At 41.3% G+C, this 23,957-nt stretch overlaps 1 protein-coding gene across 1 annotated transcript in view; it reads right to left on the reverse strand.

The window, feature by feature from the left end:
• PID1 (phosphotyrosine interaction domain containing 1) overlaps positions 1–23,957 on the reverse strand; it is an 84,890-nt gene that overhangs the window by 27,266 nt on the left and 33,667 nt on the right. The window lies entirely within an intron of this gene.

The raw sequence follows: 23,957 nt of genomic DNA on the forward strand, positions 1-23,957 counted from the left end.
CCAGCACTGCAGAGACCCCAGGAATTAGGGCTCATCTCAGCCTGCACTGAGAGTGAAGAGATCTCTGCCATTCTAGTTACAGTGGTTTTAGAGCTGTGGAGGGGGTTTAATACTTTCTGAGACTAAGAGAACGTTAAAATTACAAACTTATTACTCTCAGTATTTCGTTTAGGAACTGCTCCTTAAATAAGGCAAAATTACAGTCAAGCCAACCAGAGTTTGTTCTGTTGGATAACCCAATGGCATCATCCCAGTGATTTGGGATGAAGCAACTACACCATTGCAATCCATGGCAATGCTTAAATCACAGCTTGGGGAAATAAAACAAGAAGAAAGGAAAGAAAAGGGGAAAAATACAAAAAGGACAGTTCTAAATGTGGTTGCAATTGGCTAGTTACCATGATTCAAAACTGAATGCCAAAGAACATTGAGAACTGACAGCTCACATTTGTAACCTGCATCTTGCAGCAGCCAGAATATGTTGAAATAGAAATAGTACAAGGTACTCTTAAAAAAGGTATTCTGCAGGTTTGCATCACCTCAGATTCACAAAGCCTGCAAACACTACCTCTTCTGGGTATATGATGGCCACTTATCCGGCAAAGCAAAAATCCAGAGCAAGAGGAAAAGGAAGAAAATGCCCAAGAATAGGCAGAGATGCTCTGTCTGTGGGCAGCTCTCACCATGGGCACAGTGCCATGTCCATACTCCTGTCCTTGGCTATATACAGGTGTAGCATGGAGAAAGTAATACATATGTAACACAGACCCAGATGTAAAAATAGTTAGCCAAAGTAATATTTTTTCTTAAAATATTCACAATAAAAACAAATCTGTTTTATTCTGGGCATTGTTAAAACATAACACAGAGCAAGATAAAGCAAATTAGAACAGAATCATGAAAAGAATCTAGAAATAGCAGTGTAATTCCATTTCAGATTTTGATTCAGTTACTGTGCTGGAACAACTCCAGGTTTCTACCATCCTATCAGACTATAATTTGCTACCACATATATGAAATCTTCCTCTGAGTCAGTGCAAAGAAACTCTACAAAAACCTGAAGAAGTCCAAGAATGTCAGTACAACATGAGAGGTTCGAAGGGGAGTCCAAGAATCCTAAGTAAAAATATTTTGCTTTTTCCAAGTATGCACATGTGGAAAAAGTGCCTCTGAAACAACGGCAGTTTGCAAAACATCAGCACACAGAAGTGCTGAAATTACCTCGCCACCCGGCAGCCAAGTGTTTGCAGCTGCCATACCGTGCTCTGATCGGTTGGAAACCTGTGTGCTGCATTCCCTCCTCCTCTCCTGAACCTGGAGAGGAGGGAGAAGACAGTCATGACCCTTCTTTTGGTTTTTCAGAGCACAGTACACAAGTCTTTCTTTAAAAAAAAAAAAAAAAAAGAAAAAAAAAAAAGCTGCATGTCAAGAAGCAGAACCTCTTATTCTTGACAAACAATTGCTTCCACTGAGCGACACTAAGACTCCCTCCTCCTTACTAAGGTAGCTCCATAAAGCAAGCTGTATTTTAATCAGCATTTCCTGCCCAGACAGTACTTTTCACTGAGCACTTCTCTCCCCTAAAAGGCTGCCCAGCAAGAACTACCAAAAATTTAGTGTTTTTAAAAGAAGCTTTCAGGACCATGAGATATGATCTTAAAAACCTCCTGCTTCTGCCCCCGCAGTCTGTTTGGGTGCCAACCTTGGCAAATGCAGTATTCAGCAGGGACAGGCATGGAGACAAACAGCTCAGCCCTCCTGGCTGGTGAAAGCCAGGAAGAAATACCATAAAGTTCTCTGTGAAGCCCACACCAACAGCCACCCTCAGCTATGGACTGGGCAGGCAGCCCCAGCTCTCCAAGCTGTGTCACTGCAAGATGCTCTCAACCCTGGTACCACAGGGCTGCAATTCTGCACCAAATGAGTAACCTTTAAAACAAATTTAGAAGGTCATGATGTTCCTCTTGCTTCTGGTATCCATGTCCAGAAGCAGTAAAGGGCACTTTTCATACCTCTGCTCTCAATCTGAAAGCAAAATAGACAATCTTCAAAGGAGAGGTGGAAGGAATGGCCTAGCAGCCATTTTAATCAAGCAAGAGATTGTTAGAATACAGGAGCCAACCAAAACTCAGGAGGCATGTCAGATGTAAAGAGCATATTCTGCTCACCTCCAGCCCCTCCAGGCCTTACCCAAGTCAATACTATGAAAGCCAACTCAGGAAAGAAAATGAAGCAATGTGACAGCATGGGTGCCCTTGCTGTCCATCCCTTGTTATTCCATTCACGAAAGCCATCTATAATTCAACACACCCAGATGACAGCAAATCAAGAAACAAAGCACAAGAGAAAAGCAAAGGACATTTTCTCAAATGAGACAGATGTGTGCAATAATAGCAGTAACAAGAAGAGACTGTGTATATGTGCTCTAGGTTAACAGACTTCTCTGTGAACTCCTTCCTGCCACTATTTATATTCTGTAGGACAGGAATATGAAATTATCCTGAAGTAAACAGTCATCTCAAAATGACAATGTCCTGTCAGTCGCCACGTAGCTGCAGAGCCCTTTCCCTCCATGTGGGCACTCAATAGCTACACTCCTGTTCTGCAGTGTATCTAAAGCCCTTGCACAACAGGTTCACACTTATGTAGAAAAGATTGGGTTTTGCTTCTATAAATCCTACATGTTTTACAGCTTCTGTTGTTCTTTCACCCTTCATCATCAGCTTGATTCCTTCCTGCGCTGCTTCAGCTAAGGGGCAGGGAAGAGATTGAAGAAGAAGGGTCTGGGTTTGGCTCCAATTCACCCTTTGCAGAGAAAAGAACCTGAAAACAGTTTGGGTCCTGCTGCAATAGGTGCTGTGGAGCTGATGTTGTAGGACTCCTAGGAAAAAAAGTTCCTTCCAGATCAGCCTGGCAACTTAGCAGCAACACCCATCATTAAAATCCCCACAGCTTTCCACTTAGCAGAGATGTGTACCTGTAAGATGGCCCTCTGGGGTCTCATGTCAGAAGTGTATTACTGTACAAGTGACCAGGAGCAAAACCATGCTCTCATCTGAACTGCTTATTTAAAACTCCTGTGTTTATTCCTGATGTAACCCACTCAAAAAACATGCAGCACTGACTGCAAAAGTGAATGAATTACACAGTGGTGTCCCTCATTCACAAGCCTTACACACTGAAGTTTACAGCCAACATCCACCAAGGATCTTCTTCCCTTGCCTGATTCCCACAGACCTCCTGAAACTGCATTATTGAATTCAAGACAAAAAAGCTATGCCTGCATATGCATGTACAAAATAAAATCTTATTAAACCATTAGTCACACAGAGCCTTAAGACAGGGCAGAACAACACAACTTATCTGTAGCTGTTTCATAATTGGACTCTGCCTGCAATCCAAAGATGACACTTTGGGTCAGTGCTGGGTTGGCCAGTGTCTTCCATGCACAGCACAGGGGCCACCACGATGCTGAATAGAGCCCATGGCAGAGCAGAGCCACCCCACCATGTTCCCTTTGAGTGGTTGAGACAGCACCCCCTAACACACCTGCCCATGTGACAGGGATAAAAGCTACAAGGACTGTTTTTAAATGTACTTGTTATTAGTTTTCGGTGTCTCTTTACTTCTCTCATCTGCATGGAATTATTGCCCCTTTCAAAATTGAAACTTGGTACAGTTTATTTCAAGATGACTTTACAAGGCCTTCTATGTGATATTCATTTCAACAGCTCTCAAATATTGCACAACAGTCATATGATCCAGTGTGTGTGTTTTATGAGACAGACATGACACATGAAAATTAAAAACAGGTTCCTTGTCTGGAATACAGAGAGGGACTGGAGGGGAAAAAGGAAAAAAACAATGAGAGTGTGCGCCCAGAGATCAGGGTGGAGGGAAAAGGGGAGGAAAAAACAGGATGAGACGTCAGAGTCGTGTCATCCTGCCCAGAGTGCAAACAGCTTTCATCAGTATGAAAGACAATTAATTTGCATAAATTTACTGCACAATACAATTGAACTGTGCTGCTATATTTCAGGACTGGCAGTAAGGATTGCTATGTCTATAGCCTATATGCTTACAGTCATTTATCAATAATTTACAACATTCCCTTCTGCAAGCCAGACTTTGTAATTGCCCTTGCATTTCACATGACACTTTCTGTAGGTATTACACTTAAGGAGAGACAGAGAATCAGGTTTTAAATGCACAGGATTTAAAGTTCATTTTGTAACCCATAATCTAAGCCCTCAGTAAGAACAAGGAAGTATTTCCTATGGTCAAGAGTATCTTTCTACATGTTCTGCTAATCACAGAGGATTCAGAGGTATTTCAAATATCTCAGTGATGATTTGAGTGCACCTCTCATTCAGACTCACCCACCACACTGCACAACTGAACAATTTACAAGATTACCAGAAGTTGCAGTCACTTTGGTCTGTTTAACTTTGAATATATTTTTATTGCCATGTATGCATCATATACTATATTGGGAACAGCACAGGCAGAGCAGAACACCTCTGCCTCAGGAAGAGTGCATAGCAGATTTAGTCTCTGAGCTTTTGGAGAGGTCACAGCAGGAAAAATCACTTTTACTTTGTCTGGCCTGACGTTATGGGCTGAGACAAAGAGGCTCCCTGTTTTAACCACGTGTACTTCCTTGGTCAAAGGGTTATAAAATGGGTAATTTTACAGAGTTAGGTAACACAGCAGGTGTTATATTTACAGCTATGTGAGCATGAACAGAAAGACCTGAGGTAATCAAATCTCATGCTTGAAAGATAAGAGGATTCATAAGATGATCACCAGCTGAGATCAGGATTTATCCCACACCCCTTAGACACCGAGCAATCAGCCAGGTGCAAATGTCTTTTTATCTACTTTTCAGTTTCTCCTTCTTCAAGGCATCTGCTGCTGGAGGTCAAATAGAGAACAAGATGATGATCAAGGTCCATTTGTTTTACCCCACGTAAGCAAAGTGCAGATGAGACAAATATAAGTAATGGGGAGGCAAGCCTGGACTAGCCAAAATGCTTGCACTTCTCCATGTACCTCAAACACATACCACATTACACCAAACCCAAAGCACTCCTCCAAACATCAATGATTCACTTTTGCTGCCTTTATCATTGGTAATATCCCCAGAGTTAGCAACATTCTTGAAGTAAACATATGTTCCATTGTATGAAGATAGATTATTTCTCAAACGAGTTCACCTCTGTGGGATCTTTTGGAACATATAATTTTAAATTAATAACATCACAGCCATATGCATTTTATGACAACCTCTGAAGAAAAATATTTTTAAACATAGTTGTTGATTTTATGGGAAACTGAGTGCCAAGAAGTGAATAAGTATAAAAATATACAACAAAAGAACAAAAACATTTCCTTTGATTGAGAAAAGCCATTGGAAAGGAACACCTAAACGCCATTTTTATAACTTCTGCTGCACAGCCTACTCAGGACATGCAATACACAAACATCAATTGGCTCTACCTGTATAGGCAGTTACCCCAAGTGTGATTGCAAGGGAGAATTTCCACCAGTAAACAACCACTACTGTGCCTGTTGAGCCTCTCTGCACACACAAATATCAAAAAATAAAGTAAGTACCACAAGAAGTATCCAATCATAGTGAATTTTTTAACTGCCTTTCTCTGCTTTGCAGCTTCTTCTTTGAACAGCTTTGATGACCTATTTACGTTTTTTCTTTTAGTATTAAAAAAAAGCCAAGGTCAGCAATCTGCTTGTCAAAGGTATGCTATTTAAAGGACAAAAAAGGAAAAAATCAAACAAGAGTCATAATATGCAATAGTACCCTTCAGCCAAATCCAACTGCTACCAATACCAAAGAAATTGCCATGAACTTTAAAGTGGACTAAAAATCATATCTAAAACTATGGATAAAAAAGCAGCTTTCAGACAACGAGAGAGCAGAGGAACTGACTGTATGAACAAGACAAAATATAAATAAAATTACTAAATTTAATCTGCATTCACTGACAACCAAGATCAGGACTAAACTGATTGCTTCATATTCTCCACTGCTGCTAGTGCAGAATATCACAGAGAAGCAATCAATCTCCGCTCAATCTAAAGTAATTGACAGCAAAATAAAGGCAAGAATGGATTTTCTTCATGGTACTCTGCAAAGAGGAAATAAAGGGCCCCAAGATAATATTAATTCTGTGGGCTTTAAAAAAAATCCTTATAAGGTTTGGAATTTATTTTGGATTTTTTTTAAACAAAATAATTTGGAAAATTGTTTGTTTGAGCCAATCTTGTAGACAATTTGTTAAAGAACTTGCAAGTAACATTTCCAGCCAATGCTACTTGCATTCCATGCTCACATCCCTGCAAAAACACTCTTGATTTGCTTTGAGACAGGATCCCATTTTAGTTGTCTTGAAGGATGCTAAAAATATTACCTAGTAAATTGGACTTGTTCTTGAGTGCATACAACCTCTCACTTTTATATCTGACCCCCAGAAAAACCATAAAGCCTGATTAAACTTTGTGCTTAAATGTAGGCAAGGGTAAGTATAATGTTGTCTGTCTTACCAAAAAAATAAAAAAGGGGTGGGAGGGATGCACAATGTCCACTTTTGTCACCCCTAAATGTTACCAGGTAAATCCATTCCAATTCATCAAAACTTTGGTAAAATGAATTAACTTCATTTCTCACCACAGGGAAACCATGAGGATTTACTCATGTATCAATGCCAGCATGTTCTGCTATCAATCCAGTACAGCCAAGCACAATCACTCTCCTAGGTTTTCTGTACAGTGCTACAAAATAATTCAGAGATGGCCAGGGTCTGTGTCCTCAATCCAAAATCTGAAATTTAAACATTAAAAGGTGGTTGGCACAGAAGATTTGTAGAGACACACTTTTAACACTGAAACCTTCAACCACCCTCACACCCATCTCCTGCCCAAATTACTGATTTGTGTGCAAGGTAACCAGACCCAGGGGAAAGTCAAGGATATAGGCATTATTCACACTTTATAAGATCAGAACAACAGTGGCCAATGCTATCTTACCTTTCTTTTATGTTTAGAAGGGAGAGAATGAAACACTGGATAAAGTTAGGAGTGAGGAATGCATGCTGGTTTGGGAGGTTTCATTTTCTACCAAGATCTCTGAATTTTACAGCTGGGAATAGCAGCCTGAGCCATAGCTTTTTTATATGCTGAACAAGCATCTTAAATATCTTATATACATTTTGATTATGTCAAACTGTTCCAGACATGAAAAGACTATGGGTTGCTTTTTGCTATACAGCAAAGGCCACAATCATTTATATGATCTGGACCCTCAGCAAAAGAAATCCAAAACAGATTTCACTTGGTAGAATATGAACAATATGTTTCCTATATTACACAAAATGTAGTTGGCTTTATATGCAACACTCCTCTCATCTTGGAGAACTTACAACTGTGCTTTATATTGCAGTGGGGGGATATCAGAGCAACCCTGCATGTTTAGTGCAGTTGCTGTGCAGTTATACTGCTCTAAAATGAATAGGGAATTTGCTTATGAATATCCAGCACTCTATCAAAAATATCTTTTAATATCTGTATAATCAGGCAGCACTTTCACCATTACCTGGCACATGTCCCCTAATACATTTCACATTATTCAGCTCATCAGCTCTGGAAGAATTAATTGAAAAGATAGCCCTGAGATGTGAACCAACACACCAGCTTAACCAAATGCAGGCTAAACCACAGGGCATCTCTGGCTCATTCACAGTGATGATCCTCATTTATACCTTCTGTCAGCTGGAAATAAAGAAACACTTCATATCTTCAGGCTACAGTCAGGCATGACTACAGGATAATTTGTCTATTTACTGTCTGATTTCCACAGCAGCATGAGATACTAGAGAGCTAGGCAGCTTTTTTTTCTATGTATTCCCTGATTCCTTTTTAACAACCTTCCTGTTGTAGGGAAAAAAACCTAAAAAATTAAACTCCTCATCACCCTGCAAACTCATAGAAAAAGACCCAGTGCTTTAGGGATGACATTTGTGACACCTTCCTCTCAACTACAGCCTGGAGTCTCACACTTCCTCCCCACCCCACATAGTACAGGGACCAACAACCCACACACAATAGTCATAAAGAAAGGCACCAAGCTCTCATCCAAGGCTCCAATCATGCCACCAAGAACTATTGGCTTAACCACATATTTGCATGTTGTAATTGCACTTTCTTGGCCTTTAAAGACTACAGTGGAAAACAGGCAGCAGCTTGTTTTAAGTGGATGCAATCTTCAGGGAAAGTAGTGAAGGACATTTGCTCATTTCACACCCTGGGTCAAATTCAGCATGCCTGCATTTTTGCAGAGTCATGCTCTTAGAAGAAGAAAGTATTTATTTTTTAAAAAAAACTAGGCTCTCTTTCTTGAAAAGACAGCAAGGCTTTCTCTCATGTACTGGGAAATGTCATTCTTTGTCTATGCAGTTTTACAAAAACAAACAATAAACAATGAACTTGAAGGAGAGAAGTCAATTATTGTACAAATGACTTAATCCTTTGTAGTTGTCCTTCATGTAATACATAAAATTGTATTTCTATCCTATACACTGCTTAAAGGCAGTGCCTTATACAAGATATTCTAAATGACACCACATTACCATTGCTGTAACTTGTATGTTGTTTTTTTGTTTCCTTTCCGAGAAAAGGTAGTGCTGCTTTGCAAAGACAGATAAGATGGGACAGAACTGATTCACTCTGCAGCTATGGATTAGACACTTAAACCTCCCCAATTTCCAGTCTGCCCATGTGTATAATGGGGCAGCTCTGGCCAGGATTGTTAGGAGGATTAACTAAGTGGCACTGAAAGGCTTTGAAATCTGCTCAGTAAAAATTATTTCTATAAAAGTGCATGTGCATAAAGTGCTAATTGATGCCAGCTGGCCTTTCATTCTGGGCAGCAAAAACAGCTTCTTACCACACACATTTCCTTTAGTGGGCACCAGCAGCATATTTTTTTTTTTATTTCTAAATTCCTGGGGTTTGCCTTAAAACATACAAACCATTTGATTTTCAGGAATTCTCCATTAGGAGCTTGATACAGCAATGTATTTCAAAAATTACCTTGATTAACCTTGCACAGGCAATAAGTGTAAACACTTTACACCTTTCAAACTGAGATATGAGCCCTATTTGCAGTCTCAATTCTAGATTCAGCAATTTGCATCTTAGAGTCTGCAGTGCCCTGTTCATTTCCTTGAAAAACCTGACAGTCAATTTACAATGGCCCCTGAAGTGAAGCAGAAATCTGCTGTTCCTGAACTGGCCTTATCTGACAAATGAAGATACATAAGTAATTATTTTTAATTTCATTTCCCCTCTGTGCTGCAAACAACCACTTTTTCTGGAGCCCCTCCCTCAGCTGCAGAAACTTGGAAATGCTCCACCTGCTTATGTTTGCTGATAGACGCCAGAGGAATTTTCATTTCATCTGTTTCACAGATGCTCAGACTCTTTTCTCAAGACACACCATACAAAAATGTCTCCAAAACAATTAGCAGGAGTTTAGTCGGCATGACCGTGTGGCTGCACGTAAAGCAAAGCTCAGACAGCCCTTAAGAAACCGAAGCTCTGCAATGAGTGTCTGGGACCTTAAAAGCACTAATTTAAATCTTCCTGCTTGACACATTTATAGTTTTTCATGTAGTCGAAAGGGCAAAGGGGTTGGTATGCAGAAAGCTGCTACAATGTGAGAAACATCATGAACTTTTATAACCTCTTGTACTTATACTGACATGAAAGTAATGGCCAGCAGAGAACAAACATGCAATCTAATTCAAAGAGGGGGGAAAATTATGCAAAGATCTCTGTAATCATTGTCTCTGTCTCACTTCAAAATAAAATTCACTACCTTACTGAAGAGCTACCTGAACAAAAATAATTCTATGAAATACTTTGCAATAATATCATATTTAATTGAAAGATGCCCCTCGTTTGGCCAATTGCCTGGCAGCGCCATATCAAGCAGGGCTCTTGACCATCCCAAGCCTGCTCCTCCCTCCCTGCTCCTCACCATGCCCCATCAGGCAGCTGAGCCACAGGCAGCACATGAGGACTCACTGCAAAATGAGGGCACACTAACAAATCCAAAGAGACAGCAAGAGTGCCTCATGATAGTTCACAAGGCTCACGCTACCAAGTCCAGGGGATAAATCACCTGAGCATCTCTGGTTGCATACTAGACTCCCTGAGAGTCCTCTAGTGCCACAGTGAAGGACTCAAATTGCAATCCTTTTGTCCAAAAATGATAGAAATTTAATTCCCACTGCATAAATTCTTGTTGAGAATATTTCAAAGGGCCACAAGCCACGGGTGTCTGATTTCAGGCCTATTGTCAAATGCAAGTGTCCTTAAAAAGGACAGGAAGGGGGATCTAAGGAATGGCCTGACTGGGATGGCCAACCCTCCACCCAAAGCCACACCAGAGAGTTTTGCTTTCTTCTGTTTCTCTTTGGATGTAGGAAAGGCTTATTCCTGTTGGTTTACGTTACCAACATGACAAAGGCTCAGAAAATTTGCAAGTGTTCACCCCATAGCCCACAGGTACAGGTGGGTTGCCCATTTCAGGGAGGTGAGACACCTGGGAGCACACACAGGAACCTTGGGACTTGCTCCATAGTGGCCCTGGCCCCTGGCTGGGGGCACTGCCAGGGTCAGAGCCCTGAGTCAGAGAGCAGTGGCCAGGAAGGGCCCTCGAGGCCCAGGACAAAACCTGACATGTCCTCACTCTTCTCTGTACCCAGATGGCAGCAGGGGCCACCTGGCCCTGAAGGATGGATTCACCTGAAGGTAGAGGACACACAAAAACCATCCCTACTCTGCTGAAAATGGCCAGCAGCCCCCAAGAAACAGCAGATACCCTCACTACAGCCCTGCACCAGAGCCCAGGGAATGGCTCTGGGAGGTGACAGCCATGGGGCAGCCTGGGGCAGCCCTGTGACCAACAGGTGCAGTCAGCTTCACCTGTGCAGTCAGGTACACCATATCCCAAATCTGTAGCCCGATCAATTCCGATTTATTTATTTATTTACCTATTTAACCCAGGCTCACTTGCTTATGACAGTACCACATACAGAACCTGAAAAATTGACACAACTGCAGCTGCTGAGCAGTACCAGGACACAGAAAACCCATGTGTCTTCCTTTTATTTAGCGGCCCACAAACAAAACAATTTTTTAAAAGGCCACATTTGCACCTCAGGTAAACGTGCCCAGGAGCACTCAGTGGAGCACCACAGCAGCAAAAGGCAGCAGCAGCTGTGCCCAGGGAGTCAGGGCTGGGCAGGCCAGCGAGGCCCTGGGGCCTGCAGCCATTCAAAGAAGCTCCATGAGAGGCACCACCCTGCAAAATAATGCAGAGCACTGCTGGCAGGGCTGGGATGCACAGACATGGACAGGCACCACAGCAAGGGACTGCCTCCAGAGATGTGCCTCCTGCTCCAGGCAGCACTCCTGTGAAACCCCTTCAGGGCACTGCCACAGCAACAGCCAAGCCAGTCCCTGCTTTGGGGACCTGAAGACACATGCTGTCTGCATAAAACTGATAACAGCGAATTAAAACCCTATACAGATAAGGAAAGTCATGCAGAACAAAAACCTTACAGCAGTCCATCAGTAAGTCACTGGTAATTAAAGTCATTCAGTTTATCCTCACTATAAAGAAGTGCTGTAAACAGTTCCAAACCTAAATTACATATACAATATATTTCTTAGACATATATCATCTCCCCCATTTGGGAATGCAGAGTGACACAATTTATTTGGCCTTGTTTGAAGGCCTGCAAATGTAACTCAAGGCAAAGCTCTGGGGCGAAAACACACCTTTCTTTAAATTACTATTGCGCTGCTTCATAAAAATCATTTCAAGAATTACTTAATATTTTTAACATTTCTGCCTAATAACAAATGGCAAACAGCACTGGTTCCCATAGGCTGTATTCAATTACTTTGATTTTATTAACAGACTGCTTTCAATCAATAGGAACTCCAAGCCACATGTCAAACTAGAACACCAGATTCTTCAATGCTATAACTTATCATGGCAGTTTCAGTAAAAGGAAGTATGCCAAGTTATACCATAGCAAAGCCAACCCAAAAACTGCATCCCATTAATGATAATTCCCATGGGGATTCTGGCCACTGTGGTTACAAACAGCTGACAAAGCTGAAGTGTATTATTGCACTATTTGTAAGAATGAGTCAGACATCAGCACAGGGGAATTACTCCCAGCCTACAGATAATTCAGTCAAAAAAGCAGCTTTTATAAAAAACTAAAACCAGTTTGGTTTTCTGCTCATCCTGTCCCAGAGAACACTCAGAATCCACTTAAACAATAGTCTTAAAATAATCATAACACATGTATATTATCTTATTTTGTTTTCTATTTTTCCTTATCATCTCTTCTAGTTTACTACTCAATTGCACCAGACTTTAGGAAAATCTTTCTCTAATCTTGGAAATATTAATTTAAATCTCTTTCTGACTTGAAGTTTGCTTTCCACCCTTTTGAAAAATAAATTGGGGGATGGAGGGATCCACAACAAACACTGAAATAAAACAAGTCCCCAAGGATGAAAAAAATTCCATCGAATAACTGCCCATTGATAAATCTTTCTCAGCAAGCAGTTCAATGAATATTGAGTGAACTTTAGAAAATACACTTACAAAGACTCTTTCAACTTGTTAGTCTTCCAAAATTTGCTCATTTAAGTTAGCTTCCTTCTACTTTAAATGTTTGTGTATGGACATCTATTAAATATAAGGTTATCTACAACTGAAGTTTGGGATTATAAAGTGCAGGTCACTGCCATGCCATTTAAACCTTGAGAGCACTTTAATCAAAATATCATCATGCCCTAGATGATTAATTCAGTAACTCTTTTTCCTCAGTGTGCTATGCTCTAGCACTCAAAAAGCAACCCTAATATCTACCAGGCAAAAAACCATCATCTTCCAAAAGGGATGGACCACAGCCTCAGTGGGTATTCTGTTTCATCAAAGTTAACAGGGTACTACTAATCCAACATTTTTCATTCACTGATAAAACAAGATAAACTTAATTCCAAATTTACATTGCTGTGAAATTCAGTATTTTGCTTCTGTGCCAATATGTATCATTTAATAGGATCTTGCTGTGAAAGGACTATAGGTGAGTATCAGAGATTCCTGGGTTAGCAATACAAGGCAAGTTCTTAACTAAGAAGTACTTACTCATTTTCCAAACCAGACTGTAAATTTTAAATTTGATCTGTATCCTTTCTTAGACAAAAAAAAACCACCAAAATTCTGTTGCACCTGTTATGCCTATACAACTTAAGAGTCCCAGAGAAGAAAGCTTACTGAATTACCACCAGCCTCAAGTCAAATATTCACAACAGCTTACAATAAAGGTAATTGATCAGCAATAGACAGCATGCATCAGGTGTTCAACTTGCCCAGAAGCATTGTGATGGTTATTGTTATGAACTTTTAATTAGCTATGCAAAGAAAATAATATTATAATGAAATAAATAAAAGAAGTTATTAGTCTCACACACTGACATCCAAATCCTGGAATGGAAAAATTTCTCTCTTCTGAGCTAACATATTTATATATCACACTGCATTGCAGAATATATTGCAATAGTACAAGGAGAACAGGATTACTTCTGGAACTAACAAACAGAGGTGTCACAAAGGACCCTCCTTTCTCTTATGACATAAAGCATTTTGGATTGCAACATTAATCTGCAATCCAGCAGCCCGTGCACTACAGACACAGCCACTGGCACCTCATCTGCCAGAGAATGGATCTGCAATCCAATTTCAGCTCCTTGCTTGCCAGTGTCGCTTGCTCCAGTGGTAAGCTTTCAGCACTCAGGATTGGCCCCAAAATAAGCACTGCTGAGTCTGGGCATGGTACAGCTGTAACCAGAGATTACAAATTTCCAAGAAGGCTCGTGTTGGCTCAAACTAGCCTGAGCAGTGGGTACCCAGTGCCAAATGCAAATTTTGCAGTATTCTAATGGAAATCAAAGAAACAATATCCATGGCTTCAGGGGAAGAGCCACACAGAATACCTTCACAGAATAAGCACACATGCCTTTGTTGTGAAAAAGCACATCTGAAAAGATCTGCCAACACCTCTCCCAGCACATTTCATGCTGGTGAGTGGGGAGGGGCCCATTTCAACAATACCAGGGAGCAACAACCGCAGAACCAGAATTTTTTTTGATTCTGTTGAAGAATAACTTCCTGTGCTGTGAAGGAAGGGTGCCTCCTCCTCCTCCTCCTGAGAGCCAGCTCGCAGCAGGGTCCTTAATGCCCCGAGGGCCATGGAGAAGCAGCAGCTTCCTGTGCTCTCCAGCATCACAACCACAGCTCCATCCTTACCTTGCAACAGCCACAGGAAGATGGAAACATTTCTCAAGGACACACTAGAACAAAACAATTGACAGTGACTGCAGCATCTGCTCAGCCTAGCCAACATAATAAATTTCAATCTCATTTTAATTTTTATATGTCTAAAGCTATTAGGTCTTAAATACTTGAACTTTAATTATTATGGAAGCAATTAGCTCCTATGACCAGAAGGCTTTGCCTGAACAATTGCAATGAATGCAATATTTTCTGCAACATAAAAAACAAATACCCTGACACATCTGTAGCTATCTAGGACCTTGCAACTGCCACTGTGCTTCACACTGGTGTCCTGGGTTTGTGCCAGATTGCAAAAGCTGGAAATTACTGGCATAAGCTGTATGACATTGTATATATGTATAATTGAAGATTATCTCCTAAGGTATTCGGTAAATTTAGAATTTCAAAACTTAAATATTTCCTGCTGTAGAGAGATTAAATTGGTTTTGAAATTTAAATATTCTTTCAGAGAAAACTATTTTGGTTATCTCCTACAAAGACAGCTATAATTAAACAACAGCTCCAAGTACCCTGAAAAGTGGTATTTCTATAACTGACGAAACAACTCACATTTGTGTTTCAAGATACAGAAGTATTCTGTGGAGCTTTGTGCATCAAAAGAATTCCATTGATATATATTGCTTTTAAGTACCTTCATTCAATGCATTACTACTTAATAGAAGTATGCATTTTAATTCTCATTGTCTTTTTCAGTTTTCATCTTGTGTATTTTATCCACAGTACAGTGTGCCCACACAGCTTTCCCCCGAGCTCTGGTGAGCTGATCTGACCTCTGCTAACAGGGCTGCTGGCAGAGAACAGCAGCTGAACAGCAGGGGACAACAAAACTGGTTCAGAAGGGGCTGGAGGATCTTTCTGGTTCAGAAATACTGCAGATGTACAGATCTCCCTCAGTGAAGAGTGACTGGGCATTCACCTGCACACAGTGTCTGGCCTCCTCAGTACCCCCCAAGCTTCCCTTTGCTTTAACAAGCAAGGGTGGGAATCCAGGAATGGACAGGGCTTGTTCCTAACCAAGTCACAGAGAGCATTTTTAATTCCTTTATGCTGGCATTTTACACAGTGCTCTTTGCATGCCAATCACCATCTCTTCCATAACTGAATGAAATATAAACTGTTTAGTGCCTTGTTTTACACTAAAAGGCTTGATTTAGATGACTTCTGCTGATAAATACCATTTGCTAACAAAATCAAGGGTCGATGACTTCCCATTCAAGCTTTTGTTGAATCAAAGGCAACTAATAATGTCAAAGCTCTGAAGCCAGAGGAAGTGCTAGATTCCAACCAAAGGGATTTCTGTTTAAGTTTAAAACAGTTTCCCAGGCTCCATATCATGCATTCTCACCCACTTTCTTCACTGGGACCCAATGCATCCACTACAAGGGCAGAACTACAGCAGTAAGAAGAAATGCAATGTACACAATTGTTGTGCAAATGATGAAATACATGCACCAAGGGGAGGAGCAAAGCACAACATGCTAATGGATGCTGTGACTTTGTATACCCTTGGCTTTTTCAAGGGGATTTTATTGTTTAGGGGTTATTTTCTACAGTCTTCTGCCAAAGAAAATAGGCTCAGACACGCATATATCTGACCTAAGTCTGTCTTACCCAATGCAACCTTTCTGCTCTTATTTACTCATTGTGCAAGACAAAGCAGTGCTGGGAACAGCTCTGTTCAGACAAAGCCTGGGACCCTGAGCCTTGTTCTGAGGAACTGAGGAGACGTCCTCAACACAAACTGGCTGCACTGGGGCAGGGGGACTCTCTTCCCAGGTGCCTGGTCTGTCTGCAGGGTCCACAGCAATTGGAAGCCTTCAATGCAGCCCAACAAGTAGGGACTCCAATCCTCCAGTCCTCCTGGGACTGTGCAACACACACAGAGCTATTTCCAGCATATTTTCACACATCTCTATGAAACTCAATTCATGCCTGATCTTCCTGACAACACCCAGCCTTGAGCTCCCTCCCTCTGGAAGCAAACCCAAGGGGAACCACAGGAAGAAGGCTCTGCAATCAGGGTATTTCCAGCCCTTTGCTGGCCACAAACATGCAGCCAGCTCCCAGAAATCCTGCCTGACACCAGAGCTCTCCTCCCAAGGTGATGGTCTTATTCTTTTCATGGAGCTCTTTCAAATTATTTGAGACATGCTTTCTCAGTGAAAATCCAAAAGGAAACAGAAATAGGCAAAACTGATTTCCTTTAATTAATATACATATATTCAGAGCAGGGTTGCTCCACCATATGCAGAAAACAGACACATACTTTTTGCTATGAAGGTAGTTAAAGCAGAAATATGAAACTGACTGCAATATATGACCATTTTTAGATGGGATGTAAGAACTTCCTCAATAACAAGATGCCCTTTACTTGAAACATGGCTTGAAAAATGTCACCAGTGCAAATGCTAAGAAAAAACCAAATACCACCAACATATCTGACATAACTTCCACTACTCTCAGTATACATTATTCTTACAATGCCACTTTAGCAGAAAGCAAATAAAGTTATGCCAAAATACATCCAACACAGAAAACTGAACACTGCAGAAGATTCTATTTAAAGCAGGCTCAGTTAAAGATTAATTCAACTGCTTTACCCAATTTATATTCTCCACCTAAGACTCCTGGACATCAGGAAATGAAGCATTACGATGCTTTAACAACCTTCTGCACTTGCATCTACCCTTCATGTTTCTATTAGATCCTCTGCACTCATTTAAAGTATAAATTCTCACTGACACAAATGGGTTTTCCATGCATGTAATTAAAAAAACCATATGCAAGAGAGACTCTTTCCTAAGCTGAGAGCAGCCAGTGTCAAACACCCTGCAGTGAGTGCTGCCTGAGGGCTGCTGCCATCCTGCACAGCTCATCCCACCTTGCTCACAGCAGAGCCCACAGCAGAACTCAGCAGCTTCAAGGTACAAGGCAGGTACAAGGTAGGGCCTTGCCATAGAGGCATGTTTTGAAACAGAAATAAGCACATGCAACTCTCCATTTTCAATGTTAGAACAAGATGCAGCCAATAAAGTAATATTTCAAGGTTTCTGCAAGCAATTTACTCTTCCACAGCTTCAGGATTCATTTTTTTTCTTTTTTTTTCTTTTATTTCTATAACACTAAACAAAATATATATATATACTTCATCTTTATATAACATACTTGTTGGGTTATTAGTTTATTTGATGCACTTCACCTTTGGAAAACACATCCTCACAGACTCTGAATCTCTCACCAACCAGCACTATATCTACATCTAAATACAGCGAAGCTACTAAGTTTTGCCCTATGCAAGAAGTCATGTGTGTTCTTTTGGGTCATTTTATGAGGGGAGAAAGAAGTACAAAAACAATCTCTCAGTTCACAATGCAAAAGAAGTAATGCTTAAGGATAACAGTAGAAGGCCTTTAATAAAAGGCCTTTAATTGCAAGAAGAAAATAACCTTCTGTGCTTCTGACTCAGATGAAAGATGAGGGGGAAAACAGCATGCTGGGGAGTGATGGTACAATTAGCTTTTCTCACTTGTTTAATTTGTTTCTTTAGTAAAGTTAATGGTCATCTTAATATTACATATATTATAGATAATATAATATTACATATATATATGTATATATATACATATATGTATGTGTATATATATATGTAATATATAATATACATATTACAATATTAATATAATCTTAAATTGGTAATGAAGACCAGGCAGCTAGTGGGACTTATAGTTACAGCTGCACTCAAACCAATCATCCTTGACCATTCTATAGATGCAAAGAGAACACTTTCATTAAGTTTTATAAGTATAAAGTGAGGTGGTTTTAAGAATATATGCAGCTTCCAATTTGCTATGGTTTCAGTAGCCAAAAGAGCAATAAATGTTCAACAGGAGTAGGCTTTTTTAATTATTTGTGGAAATTTAAGTAAAACACAAGATTTTTAACTACCCATTTATGTCATCTGGATTTTACCCTCCCAGAGAGGCTATGGATGCATTTTCAGGCAATTTGAGTCAACAGCACATTAAACCAGTAAAGGGTACCTTGGTCTCTGAGTACTGACATGAGGGACAGTGTTCTTGCTGAGTTTTGTCTGATTCAGGATTAAGACACAAAACCAACCCATAACAGTAACACAATTACAGGGCATCAGAGGGAAGCCATTTGCCCATGCTTCAGTGACCCAAAGCTAAAACTCAGGCATTGGGGGGGGACCAATGAAGGGGAAGAGGAATGAGGCTGAAATTGCCACCACCAAAACCATGCTGTATGGGCTGTTTGAAACTGGGAGGATGGCTCATTTAAACATTTTCTGGATGCTGTAGGGGCTCCAGGCCCAGCAGACGCTGTACCCCTGAATGCTCAAATAGTAACAGATTTGGCCACCACAGGCTGAGCTGATTAGGATGGGACACCAGTGGAAGGGCTTGCATAGGCCAGAAATGCTGGAGAAAACAGCTTGGGAAAGTCTGGTCTACAGGAAAAAAAGCAACAACATTGTGAGTTTAAAAATGCAAAGACCAATAAAAGCAACAATACAGCATTACTAAATTTGCTACAGAGGCATGTAGGGTAGAGTAGAAATGGGGTATTTTGCAAGTATGTGGTAAGAGACAGTCCTGCTGCAAGGCTCTTGCAATCAAAATTAACAAGGCAGAAAACCAAAAATAGGCAGTAATATCTGAGAAGACATTATTCCTAAATGACTGCCTTACACAGGGAATTAGAATCAAACCAAGGAGGGCAATTTTAAGACAATGTTTCAGGGGTTTTTAATATGTATCCCAATGAGAAACATTGTAATTCTACAGATCACAATTAAATCACGATCAATCTTACTCTCTATTCATCCTATAAGCTTATTATGAGCTTTCCCCTATGTCCTAGGGTGACTTTATGATGCTGAATTGTGTCCCCATTTATCTGTTTAGCCCTTGCAGGCCAAACTTCCAGTCTCTGCTGCACTGCTGTACATCCTGCTGCTCAAAGCACATGGGACAATTTCGTGTGTGTGGAGATTCATTAGTAGGGCCCACAGGTGATGGAACTGTCTCTAATGGTGAAAGCTACTTTTGAGAGAAAAAGAAGAAAAATGGGAGAAAGACAGAGACAAAGGGAAAATGAAAGCTGTTGGCAGCAGCTAGCAAAGCCAGGAGAAAGGCAGGAACAAGGGCAACAGGCTGTGGCTTTGCTGAAGGGGCCAGAGCTGCTGCTGGAGGGCAGGCACAGGTCGGGGCATCTCAGGCAGGGCCCAGAAGTCCCAGAAAACACCCCAAACCCAGTTCATAGGCTGACAAACTTGTAGCAGCATCAGAGTTACACCAGTCAAGTTTGCTGTGTAACTGCTGACACTACACTGGTGCCACAGAAGCCCAGCTGTGGCCTTGGCCCCACTGTCATCACCAGCCTGCAGCCAGCTTAGGACAAGAAACACTTCCTTTTTGCTTTGGGAGTGAAGCTATTAAGCTATTCTGAGAAACCAACCTCTATTTATTTATGTTACTTCTTGTCTTCTTTTAAATCTCTATCAGTATGTACAAGACTTGTTTTTAAACACTATTACCTCACAAATGCCATTTATACAAATTGTTAAACAAGACTTTCATCCATCTTAAATTAAGATACACCATCACAGAGGTTGCCACATCCTACCTTCCACAAAGCCTGAATTAATAAGCTCACAAAATCAATCCAATAAGACAGGCAAGCAACAAGTATCATTCCTGTAAGTACCATATCACTAAAATATATTTTCCTATTTCATTAAAGCATACTCTTAAAAATACAACTATTTGCACCGTTTGTGCTCCTTTCGGCCTCTGAGGCTGCTGAGAAAAGCTCGTCCACTGGTGGGAACTGGAGGAATAAGATTGCCTGACCCAGTGCTGATTATTCAGCACTGACTTCACTTTGAAGAGTCTTCCAATAAAAAGGAAAAAAAAAATGAAACCTACTACACCACTTTAAAAACTGCAGACAGCATTTTTAACCTCTGTCCTTTTGCATTACTGCACCAGTGCCTGGAAAAGCTACAGCAGGAGAGAGAAAGTAATTTAGGCAGCTCTCTTCGTGCCACCACCATGGCTCAGAGGGACAGAAATCAAGAAACATTAGAATCAATATAAGCCGATTAGGACATTAAGGAAGAACAAACCATGCAGAACTTAAACAAAATCATTTAAAAGGCATGGAGAAGGCAGGCATTTCTGAGTAGAAAGTAACTTATTTTCTGGAGATACTCCAGATTTTGCATTTCCATCTGGTGGTACTTAGTGCTGGGATAAGCAACAAGCAGGTTTCCAGCTGAAACACAGGAGTGCCCATTTGACAGGAAATACCTACAAGCAGGACTGCCACAGTCTCATTGAAAGCCTTAGGATCTGAAGAGGAATGGGTGCATTTTTCTATACGCACATCTAAATTACACTCCTACCCAAATGAATGCTCTACTAAAATAAAATCAAATCAGAACCTGAGATTGAAACTGTGGTTCAGTTAACAACAAAATAGTTATTCTCACTCTTTTTTGTCATTCTCCAGGAAAGGGTGGTTTACCTTAAGCTGAGATTTGCCATTTCCAGGTATACAATAAGTCAGTTAGGTGTTCTCATTCTTTGGAGCAGCTACTGACCTTAGCCCTTGGTGATCCAGCATTCATAAATGCCCCTCCCATTGCAGGGAAGAGGCAGGATGCACACAGGTCCCCAGCTGTGTGTCCCAGAGAATTGGCAGCTCTCTGGGAGCTGCACCCCAGTGCCCTGCCCTGGCATCCTCAGCTGAAGGAGGATGAGAAGCTGCAGCTCCTCGGGCCAGAGACCTGCCTGCAGTGACTGTACACTGCAGCTCAAATAAAGCAAATGATCCCCAGGAGAAAGCAGAGGCTGTGTACTTTACTGTACCCAGAAATCCTGTTCTGGTTTAGGCTGCCTGCTGCGTGGGGCTGCACCACTCTGACCCCAGGGCTGTCGCTCCCCACTTGCAAACAGGGCTGGTGGGCAAGGAGGGAAAGAAGGAAAGAAGGTGCCCTTTGGGAAATACAGCCTCCAGGTCAACCCACCTGACTGAGGAACCAGCACCACAAACTCCCAAATGTGTGCACCTAAAGCTCTGTTCTGCAAATCAGTGCTAACACTATCCATTGCTCCTGCTTAGGGAAACCATGCCCATGAGTCTAGAAGGGTGGGAAGGACAACAAGCACATCAGATCCAAGCAGGAAGGTGTAGACATGCAGTTACAGAAGGAATGAGACTTAAGCCTTCTGTCATAGGTGAAGAAATATATTTCAGAAACCACAACGGCGACAAAGCTGCATCAGATGTGGAACTGGACAAGAAAGAAAAGCTCTCTGAATTTGTTCAACTCTTTAACTTTCCAGATTTGATGGGGGTTCCCCTAGATTACTTTACACTAGACATTTCCCTGCTATTCTTAAAATCACCCCACTGAATTACTAAATGAGATTACACCTCAGCAAAAAAGGTTTTTTCTTGATTCAGCAGCTAACTGCAAATGAAAGCAAAAGGAAAAGCCTGCCTTGTGATGAAAGGACAAGTAAAAGAGCAATCACATCAGAAAACCAATGCCCAGACCTCTAAACAGCAAAGAAATTGCATGTGTCAAGTTCCCATAACAAGATGGTGCCAGCTGAGGCTTATGTTAAAACTGTGCAATACAATTAGATGTCTGGAGCTCTGTCAGACAAATGATGCTATCTCAGTAATGGGATTACATAGAAAAATTGGAGGGATTTCAGTCAAGAGGAATAAAATTATTAAGGACCAAAAAAGTGTGACTCACGAAAGCAAGTAGAAACTGGATGCTGTGCTCTTGCCTGAAAAGCCCAAGTCTCAGAACCAGACAGGCCTGGTGGTACCAGCAACACCACAGCATCTCCTGCCTTACACCCAGAATAACAGGAATTGATCAGACCAGCCAAAGCAAAAAATCAAATTATAAAATTCTAGCTTTTTTATGGCAATGCTACTGTTGTATCAGTCAGCAAAAAACGAGTAATTGGAGGGGAAAGAGGACAGGGAAGTTCATTACCTATTAACAGCTGTCAGGAAGAACACATTAGTCAGGAAAAAAGAGGGGGAAAAGAAAGAGGTTGTGACTACAGAGACTGGGTAAAATTGAAGCCTTTCAATTATTAACAGGAGAGAATTTCTTAGCCACAGGAAGAACATACACATGGGAAGTACTGAAAATCACAACAGCTGAATCACCTGAGGAGAGCCTGGCCACTGGCCACTACCCCAAAACCACCATCGTGAAACTCCAGCACTGACAGGAGGCAAAGTAGCTACAGGGGAAGGGGAGAAGGAGAAACAATGCAAGAAGGAAAACAAGAGTTGTGGTAGATGCTCCCTAGTCAGCACTACCATGCTATACTACAGGAAAAATAAATGAATAAATAAAAGAGGTCTAAATATAGAATGAGATTCTCTTCACTGAGGAGTTCAACATTTCTCTGCAATTCCTTTCCAATTGAAGGACTGCAAGTTGAATAAAAAGCTTCATTTAAATTCTATACACATTCACAAAGATAAACTGATTTCAGAAAGCATTATTATGCCTGACCTCTCTCACTGGGGGTGAAAGCCAGATACTTTGTGAACCATTTTGATCGTACTAATATTCTATAAAAATTCATTAGATGTCAACATAAAGGACAAAAGCAGCACCATGGAAGAGCAGATCCTGTGAGCTACCACACAAAGCACATTAGGGTTGCTTCCCCTGCATTCCTCTGCATCAGCACAGGGCAGCTCTGCTTCAACACCCAGCAGCAGAGTCCTGTTCCTGGCTATTGTGACAGGGAGAATCAAACACTTTGGAAGTGACACTTCCCAAGAAACTTTGCTGAGCAAGTGCCAGGCCTGGGGGTGCCCAAGTACAGTATGCCAAGAGAAGCAGGGGGAAGCAATTTCTCCCAACCCCACTTCACTCACATCTGATCCCCCTGCAAGGAAGAGTGTCTGTGTGCACGTGTTTGTGTACACACTATGGCAGGGAACATTTAATTGCACTTTGGATCTTATGCAGCACACACAGCATCCAGCAACAGCTCTCCTGGAGTTAATACTTTACAGAGCAGGGGAGTCTGAAGGCCAGTTCTCTCCTTTTTCACCAAGACCTTCTAGGGCAGGTGGACACTCCCTACAACTGGCAGCCAGGATGGGTGAAGGGGAATTGGTTGCCAAGTCCCAAATGGCAGCACAGGCCAGACTGGTACCCAGCTCAGTCTGCAAGGCTGCCCATGGCTCTGCAAGGCCAGGCGAGCTCTGTCATCAAGGAAAATGACTCCAAGAAAAGATGCAAACAGAGCAGATTTGTTTCCTATTTTTATATGGTTTCTTACCACAGAAGAACACACTCGAGGTTCTTAAGCCATAAAACTTTTTAAAAGAGGAACAGCCTTTGCAGAAGCTCTTCTTTGATGTAACAGGGCAGATTGATCTTGTTGCTTAACCAAATGAAGAAGTAAGACTCCTG

The sequence above is a fragment of the Ammospiza caudacuta genome, chromosome 11, assembly GCF_027887145.1.
Source record: "Ammospiza caudacuta isolate bAmmCau1 chromosome 11, bAmmCau1.pri, whole genome shotgun sequence".
Taxonomy (NCBI): domain Eukaryota; kingdom Metazoa; phylum Chordata; class Aves; order Passeriformes; family Passerellidae; genus Ammospiza; species Ammospiza caudacuta.